Genomic DNA, 9,483 nt, shown 5'->3' on the forward strand with positions numbered 1-9,483 from the left:
TCTTCTGGTAAAAGATGGTTTATGAAAATGTGTTTACCCATATCACTCTTTGCACAAATGTGGTAAAATCAACTAATAACATTATATTTAAGTTTATAGGGAACAACTAAACATTACTTGCGTAAATCAGTCAAGGACAATATTAATGGGGTCTCAAAAGTCAGATTTCAACTCTCTGTATGCTGTACTCTCAGTTTCAACCAGTGTGGTACCAAATCACAAACAAAATGTTTAGTCAGATTGGAGGGTCTGAGGTTTTGTTTAAATGTAACTTTGAGGTGTCCAAAATCCTTGTAAATTTACCCACTTTCCACAAGCATTGCAGTTTGGAAAAATATTTACCCACAACATTTCACCATACAACTCTACAACCCCAATTCCAATGAAGTTGGGATGTTGTGAAAAATGTAAATAAAAACAGAATACAATGATTTGCAAATCCTCTTCAACCTATATTCAATTGAATACACCACAAAGACAAGATATTTAATGTTCAAACTGATAAACTTTGTTTTTGTGCAAATATTTGCTCATTTTTAAATGGATGCCTGCAACACGTTTCAAAAAAACAGCACACTTTTCCACTTTGTGTCTGTCCATTTCAAATGAGTTCAGACCCAGAGAAGACGGCGGCGCTTCTGGATGTTGTTGATGTATGGCTTTCACTTTGCATGGTAGAGTTTTAACTTGCACTTGCAGATGTAGTGACGAACTGTGTTAACTGACAGTGGTTTTCTGAAGTGTTCCTGAGCCCACGCAGTAGGATCCTTTACACAATTATGTTGGTTTTTAATGTAGTGCCACCTGAGGGATCGAAGGTCACGGGCATTCAATGTTGGTTTTCAGCCTTGCCGCTTCCGTGTAGAAAGTTCTCCAGATTCTCTGAATCTTCTGATTATATTATGGACTGTAGATGATAGAATCCCTAAATTCCTTGCAATTGAATGTTGAGAAACATTGTTCTTAAACTGTTGGACTATTTTTTTCATGCAGTTGTTCACAAAGTGGTGATCCTCGCCCCATCTTTGCTTGTGAATGGCTGAGCATTTTGGGGATGCTCCTTTTATACCCAATCCTGACACTCACATTTCCAAACAGGTGTTCTTTGAGCATTCAGAAACTTTCCCAGGCTTTTGTTGCCACATCCCAACTTTTTTTAAACATGTTGCAGGCATCCATTTCAAAATGAGCAAATATTTGCACAAAAACAACAAAGTTTTAGTTTGAACATGAAATATCTCGAAACATTAGTCCCTCTTGTTTGTTCAGCAACTTAATTTTTTTTTTCATCTTTGTGGTGCATTCAGTTGAATATAGGTTGAAGAGGATTTGCAAATCATTGTATTCTGTTTTTATTTACATTTTACACAACGTCCCAACTTCATTGGAATTGGGGTTCTATTATGGAACACCATTCATAATCATAAATAGAGTATTAAAATGAAATGTGACTGGTATAACAGGGTAATGTTTGAAAATTAATTACCAACACCAGATGGCCATTTGCTGCCCCACGACTATTTCACTGCAATGTATATTTCTATTCCAAGAAAAGAGTATGGCAAAATCTGCAGTTCATTCATTTTCTATACCTGCTTATTCCACTTAAGGAGCATCCCAGTCTTGGGATGGGGCAAGAGGAGGTGTACACCCTGCACAAGATGCCAGTCAATAGCAGGACTACAAAGCTATTCCTATTAACACTTTATTCTCACTGATTCAAAATAGTTTGCAGTTTTTAGCAATTACACTTTCTGCCCCATTAGATTGAATTGCACATTCTAATAGAACCAAGGACATAATGCACAGGACTGTGCATCCCATCAATGTGTTAGATGTGGTCAATATCACTAATTTCTCCAAAAATACTACGTAGTCCTATCAACTTTCCATTTCCACAGCGTTCATCCTTGACAAAATGCATAAGGATACCAAATGGCAAATGTCAGCTTTCCCAGTTTCTCCGTGATCAAAGCCATACACACAGAGGCCACTTGGCTATTGTGAGCACCTTCAACAATCTTTTACACACAAATGACCCTGAGATATAGCCTCACTGTCAACTATATGTATAATGGGCAAATCCTCCATGACATCTCCCATACGTTTTTATGAAAAGTTTGAAGCTCAAGCGGGTTGGCTTTGGTTGGCACCATCTTAGCAATGCCTGACTCCACCCAATTCCTAGCCATAAATGGGTAAAGGGCTAGAGTGCGGGCAAGACCAGCATGATGAATGAAGCCCGAACATACCCACCTATCTCTGAGTTACCAAGCAAGCAAAACAGGCTAGGTCACCAGGGTTTGGGTGATTAACATCTTTTGCAAACTGGGCAGCATTCCTTATTGTTGCTTGGGTGTGGATATTAAAAACTATAACTAATGTTACCAAGCGACAGGAAAATTCGATGCAATGTCACTTCCAAAGCCTAAAGTAGCCTGGCCATCAGCACGCTCAAGCTGCGAAAGATATTTACATATTTTAGCAATCAAACAGAAACGGACAATGGGGAAGGAATGCATTGTTTACAGATGTAGAAATAAAGACACAAACAAAAAGGCCTAAAGTTTCACAGAATTAGCAACAGTTGAGAGCGATCACAGGAGGGGCCGAGTCACTGAAAAGATTGGGAACAGAGGAGTGTTTGTTGTCTATCACAAATGTCCTTTTGTAGAATTAATTTCATTTGTAAACAAGGTAGCTGAGTGGATAAGGAGCTGGCCTGCTAATATGGGTTTGAATCCTGGTCATGCTGCCTGTTTCCTTGGACAAGACACTTCATCTACATTATCTCAGTTCACCCAGCTTTAAATAGGTACCAGCCTCAGCTGGGGAAGTAACATGCACCAGAGTCGTGTTGTGCCCAGGGGGAGTCGTAGACTCTCATCATCTTGACGCTATGGAATCAGGAGATGAGCACCGGCACCAACGGCTTGTAAATACAAGTAGCGTCTATTCAATTCAGCATGCATCTCGATTTCAAATTCTCTATTTTCCCTCTTACTGACACCACAAAAATCTTTTTAAAAACAGACATTTAAACAAATGATCAAGGGCATTATGGATTTTGTAAACCTGTTGTATTTAAAAAAAAAAAAAAAAAAAATCATGTCATTGTTTCTAATAAAATGTGTGTCGTTCGTTAGCATGCCTATGTTCTTAGTACGATTTAGCTTAAAATAAATAAATAAATACATACAGTACCTTTAGCCCTCCAAGCTTTTATAGTTTCTCATTGACATTAGGGTGAACAAAGCTGGACTCGAGATCAAATTTATTCAAATTTCTAACTGTCAGCTTGTCAGGTCCATAGGTGAGGTCATGGCCGAATTATTCCCTTGGAATTTTGTATGTATCAGGAAGACATTTCAGTTCCTTGTCAAAGCTCAGCTCGGTGAAGTATCTTTGCCGAGCTTCTGTGTCTAACGCCTTCATGTATGTTGCAATTTCAGACATAATTTCATCCACTATTACAAAAAAAAAAAAAAAAAAAGAAAAAAATTGTTGACAGTGAGCGTTGTGCTTCAAATACTAATAGCAGGGCTTGCTGGTCTGTAGACCCCAGTCAGGGTCACACGCATAACATCACTTTTTGGATCCCCGAATTCTCCTATAGACAACCTGCTAATTTGTGCTAATATACAAATATTACAGTCAGAAGAAATAGCAGGCCTCTTAGGTTGGCTCAGCAAGCCATATTATCTCAGATATTGGTAACAAAATGATCATAAAGGACAAACATTTTCAAGTGGGCATTTGCCTGGTTCCATAACATACCACGAACAGCTAAACTAGCTATAATGACCAAAAGACCAGAACAGGTTTTCTGTTTGTTTTGTTTTTGGTAGCCAACTGTGAACCTGCTTATTAGGTCTCATTAGGTCTCTCTCTTCTAAGTCCCTGTTAGTAAATGATATAATAATTGATCAACATATTGATTTATTCTGCCTTACAGAAACCTGGTTACAGCAGGATGAATGTTAGTTTAAATGAGTCAACACCCCCGAGTCACACTAACTGCCAGAACGCTCGTAGCACGGGCTGAGGCGGAGGATTAGCAGCAATCTTCCATTCCAGCTTATTAATTAATCAAAAACCCAGACAGAGCTTTAATTCATTTGAAAGCTTGACTCTTAGTCTTGTCCATCCAAATTGGAAGTCCCAAAAACCAGTTTTATTTGTTGTTATCTATCGTCCTCCTGGTCGTTACTGTGAGTTTCTCTGTGAATTTTCAGAACTTTTGTCTGACTTAGTGCTTAGCTCAGATAAGATAATTATAGTGGGCGATTTTAACATCCACACAGATGCTGAGAATGACAGCCTCAACACTGCATTTAATCTATTATTAGACTCAATTGGCTTTGCTCAAAATGTAAATGAGTCCACCCACCACTTTAATCATATCTTAGATCTTGTTCTGACTTATGGTATGGAAATTGAAGACTTAACAGTATTCCCTGAAAACTCCCTTCTGTCTGATCATTTCTTAATAACATTTACATTTACTCTGATGGACTACCCAGCAGTGGGGAATAAGTTTCATTACACTAGAAGTCTTTCAGAAAGCGCTGTAACTAGGTTTAAGGATATGATTCCTTCTTTATGTTCTCTAATGCCATATACCAACACAGTGCAGAGTAGCTACCTAAACTCTGTAAGTGAGATAGAGTATCTCGTCAATAGTTTTACATCCTCATTGAAGACAACTTTAGATGCTGTAGCTCCTCTGAAAAAGAGAGCTTTAAATCAGAAGTGCCTGACTCCGTGGTATAACTCACAAACTCGCAGCTTAAAGCAGATAACCCGTAAGTTGGAGAGGAAATGGCGTCTCACTAATTTAGAAGATCTTCACTTAGCCTGGAAAAAGAGTCTGTTGCTCTATAAAAAAGCCCTCCGTAAAGCTAGGACATCTTACTACTCATCACTAATTGAAGAAAATAAGAACAACCCCAGGTTTCTTTTCAGCACTGTAGCCAGGCTGACAAAGAGTCAGAGCTCTATTGAGCCGAGTATTCCTTTAACTTTAACTAGTAATGACTTCATGACTTTCTTTGCTAATAAAATTTTAACTATTAGAGAAAAAATTATTCATAACCATCCCAAAGACGTATCGTTATCTTTGGCTGCTTTCAGTGATGCCGGTATTTGGTTAGACTCGTTCTCTCAGATTGTTCTGTCTGAGTTATTTTCATTAGTTACTTCATCCAAACCATCAACATGTCTATTAGACCCCATTCCTACCAGGCTGCTCAAGGAAGCCCTACCATTATTTAATGCTTCGATCTTAAATATGATCAATCTATCTTTATTAGTTGGCTATGTACCACAGGCTTTTAAGGTGGCAGTAATTAAACCATTACTTAAAAAGCCATCACTTGACCCAGCTATCTTAGCTAATTATAGGCCAATCTCCAACCTTCCTTTTCTCTCAAAAATTCTTGAAAGGGTAGTTGTAAAACAGCTAACTGATCATCTGCAGAGGAATGGTCTATTTGAAGAGTTTCAGTCAGGTTTTAGAATTCATCATAGTACAGAAACAGCATTAGTGAAGGTTACAAATGATCTTCTTATGGCCTCAGACAGTGGACTCATCTCTGTGCTTGTTCTGTTAGACCTCAGTGCTGCTTTTGATACTGTTGACCATAAAATTTTATTACAGAGATTAGAGCATGCCATAGGTATTAAAGGCACTGCGCTGCGGTGGTTTGAATCATATTTATCTAATAGATTACAATTTGTTCATGTAAATGGGGAATCTTCTTCACAGACTGTTAATTATGGAGTTCCACAAGGTTCTGTGCTAGGACCAATTTTATTCACTTTATACATGCTTCCCTTAGGCAGTATTATTAGACGGCATTGCTTAAATTTTCATTGTTACGCAGATGATACCCAGCTTTATCTATCCATGAAGCCAGAGGACACACACCAATTAGCTAAACTGCAGGATTGTCTTACAGACATAAAGACATGGATGACTTCTAATTTCCTGCTTTTAAACTCAGATAAAACTGAAGTTATTGTACTTGGCCCCACAAATCTTAGAAACATGGTGTCTAACCAGATCCTTACTCTGGATGGCATTACCCTGACCTCTAGTAATACTGTGAGAAATCTTGGAGTCATTTTTGATCAGGATAAGTCATTCAAAGCGCATATTAAACAAATATGTAAGACTGCTTTTTTGCATTTACGCAATATCTCTAAAATTAGAAAGGTCTTGTCTCAGAGTGGTGCTGAAAAACTAATTCATACATTTATTTCCTCTAGGCTGGACTACTGTAATTCATTATTATCAGGTTGTCCTAAAAGTTCCCCGAAAAGCCTTCAGTTAATTCAAAATGCTGCAGCTAGAGTACTAACGGGGACTAGAAGGAGAGAGCATATCTCACCCATATTGACCTCTCTTCATTGGCTTCCTGTTAATTCTAGAATAGAATTTAAAATTCTTCTTACTTATACGGTTTTGAATAATCAGGTCCCATCTTATCTTAGGGACCTCATAGTACCATATCACCCCAATAGAGCGCTTCGCTCTCAGACTGCAGGCTTACTTGTAGTTCCTAGGGTTTGTAAGAGTAGAATGGGAGGCAGAGCCTTCAGCTTTCAGGCTCCTCTCCTCTGGAACCAGCTCCCAATTCGGATCAGGGAGACAGACACCCTCTCTACTTTTAAGATTAGGCTTAAAACTTTCCTTTTTGCTAAAGCTTATAGTTAGGGCTGGATCAGGTGACCCTGAACCATCCCTTAGTTATGCTGCTATAGACTTAGACTGCTGGGGGGGTTCCCATAATGCAGTGTTTCTTTCTCTTTTTGCTCTGTATGCACCACTCTGCATTTAATCATTAGTGATTGATCTCTGCTCTCTTCCACAGCATGTCTTTTTCCTGGTTCTCTCCCTCAGCCCCAACCAGTCCCAGCAGAAGACTGCCCCTCCCTGAGCCTGGTTCTGCTGGAGGTTTCTTCCTGTTAAAAGGGAGTTTTTCCTTCCCACTGTCGCCAAGTGCTTGCTCACAGGGGGTCGTTTTGACCATTGGGGTTTTTACGTAATTATTGTATGACCTTGCCTTACAATATAAAGCGTCTTGGGGCAACTGTTTGTTGTGATCTGGCGCTATATAAATAAAATTGATTGATTGATTGATTGATTATTTCTGTTGTAGAGTTTGAGATTTTCACATGGGGTTCTATGGGGAGTGACGCCATTTTGGAGCTAGCCTCAAGTGGCCACTGAAGGAACTGCAGGTCTTGGCACATTCAGTTTTATTTTTCCAGCACCAGAGGTTGTCACTTGAACCTATCTTGTGTCTTACTGTCTTTAAAATATAAATTTCAACCCTCTAAATAAAATATTTCATATAAAGTAAAAATCAACTTTTCTTCCAAACTCCAGTGACAGCAAATACACATTTTTTTGCCTTAGCTTCTAACTTTAAAGTTAGACTTAAAAATACATTTCTGATACTCTGCAGACACTTTCATTACTGCAAAAAAGAACCCTTGAAGGAAAAACAAAACAAAAAATTGATATATATGAAAATGTTTTTATTCATTTATTTATTTATTGTATTAGATGTAAAGTTTCATTGGTCACAGGCAGAGCTACAAAACAGGATTTGACAGTTGCCCAGTTCTGGACAGTTCTGACCCAACACTCTCCCAGATCTGAAACCTGGATCCAAAATTAGTTCTTCCAACTCCTTTCGACCCCCAACCTTGATTATCTTTAATGCTGTACAGGGCTAATGGTGAAGTAAAAGTTAAGTGTCATTTAACTACAGAGTAAAACCTTTTTCTTCACAATTGAAATACACATATTTCTCTTGGGGCAGTGGCAGTAAATTGCGACTGTGTAGCAGTTTGTACCCCCCCCCAAAAAGTGAGTTGAATAAAACAATGCTTGAACCATGTACACTTACAAGTATTTCCTTCAGTTAATGCCCCCCCAACAAAATACGGGTCAGCTATTTAAAGTGAAAACACTGGACTGAAAAACACATTCCATCTATTATAGAATGCATTTTTTTCTGCAGTTTTAGTGGGGGGGGGGGGTGTTAACACTATATAGCTTGTACATTTCAGGAGACAAAACTGAAAATAATGGAAATCTTACTTTTTTAGTCTGTTCACATGATTTTACTTCCTAAGTTATTAACAAATCCAGACTAAGCTGCATAAATAAGACACTACATTTTTGGGGGGAGTTGCCAACACTGGCAGTCTATTCCTAATCATTTCATAAAAATATCTGTTACTCTCAATTGTACAATTTAATGTAAACAAATTTCGTTAACCTTCATTGGTTCCACCAATAAACAGAAGAGGGCAAAGGTTATGCGACTGTTGCCAACTGAAGTCAAAATCTCTCCAAAACTGTTGGTCAGACTTATATAAAATTATGTGAAGAGTTGATACTTGGGTTTGGTAAAAGTTGGCTAAATTATAGTTTTGAGCAAGATCTACTTAAAATTTTCCTGCTACTAGACTGAAAAAAAAAAAAAAAAAAAAACAGAAGTTATAAACAATTTGAGATATGCCTTCCTTTAATTCCTGGGGGGGGGGGGGGGGGGGGGGTGTTACACCTATGATGTCACAAAGATCTGACCAAGTTTGAAGTCCCTCCTTTGTCAGCAGATGTAACAATAGTAGTTGTTACCCCAGTTAGAGGTATGCACTCTAAAGCACCTTTCACAGCGGACCAACAGAGTTGTATCATGTGGCGTCATGATGCAGCCTAACGCCACAACACACTGAGGGACGCAAAGGGCGACATGAAACGGATGCAAAAAAAAAAAAAAAAACATGTTTAATTTTGTCATGGATTTTCGGCGTAGAGCACTGGATGCAGAAAGGAAGTAGTTTTCAAACAAGTTCAGGCAACGATCCCACACCCACACAATACCACGCTACCTGACGCCAATATATGATTACTGCTCTGCTCCATTGTTGCCAAGCCATAAATCACGCAGGACTGTTGTCAAAAGTCTTTATACCGTAACACAATGTAGTAAAACTATACCGCTCAAAGAGCACATGTGAACAGTTAGAAGAAAAAAAATGCACATTACAGCCAGGCTGCAGCTCCTCAGCGCTCTCACCTCAAGTTGACTGTGTCAAATAAACTCCATTAAGTTCTACTCACAGACCGATCTCCAGCGAGAAGACATGTCCACATCCAGTATAACTCCTCACAGAGGACATCTCCACGTCCAACTCATGGATGGATCGCGTGCGCGGGATCGCTGACTGCAGCTCCGCGGTCACAAGAATGATAAACTAGAACAGAAATCAGAGCACACACCTGCAGCGCTGCACAAGAAGAAAGATAAACTAGAAGAGAAATCAGTAATAATGTCCATTAACTCCTGGAAATAATGTATTCTGACTTTTTCCAATATATCAACTCCATCTGCGTGTCCAGGAAGTCTGGAGCCAAGCTTCTCCCCCCCCCTATAGTGTGTAACTGAAGCAGACATTCCTGCA

Source organism: Thalassophryne amazonica, chromosome 3, assembly GCF_902500255.1.
Source record: "Thalassophryne amazonica chromosome 3, fThaAma1.1, whole genome shotgun sequence".
NCBI lineage: Eukaryota > Metazoa > Chordata > Actinopteri > Batrachoidiformes > Batrachoididae > Thalassophryne > Thalassophryne amazonica.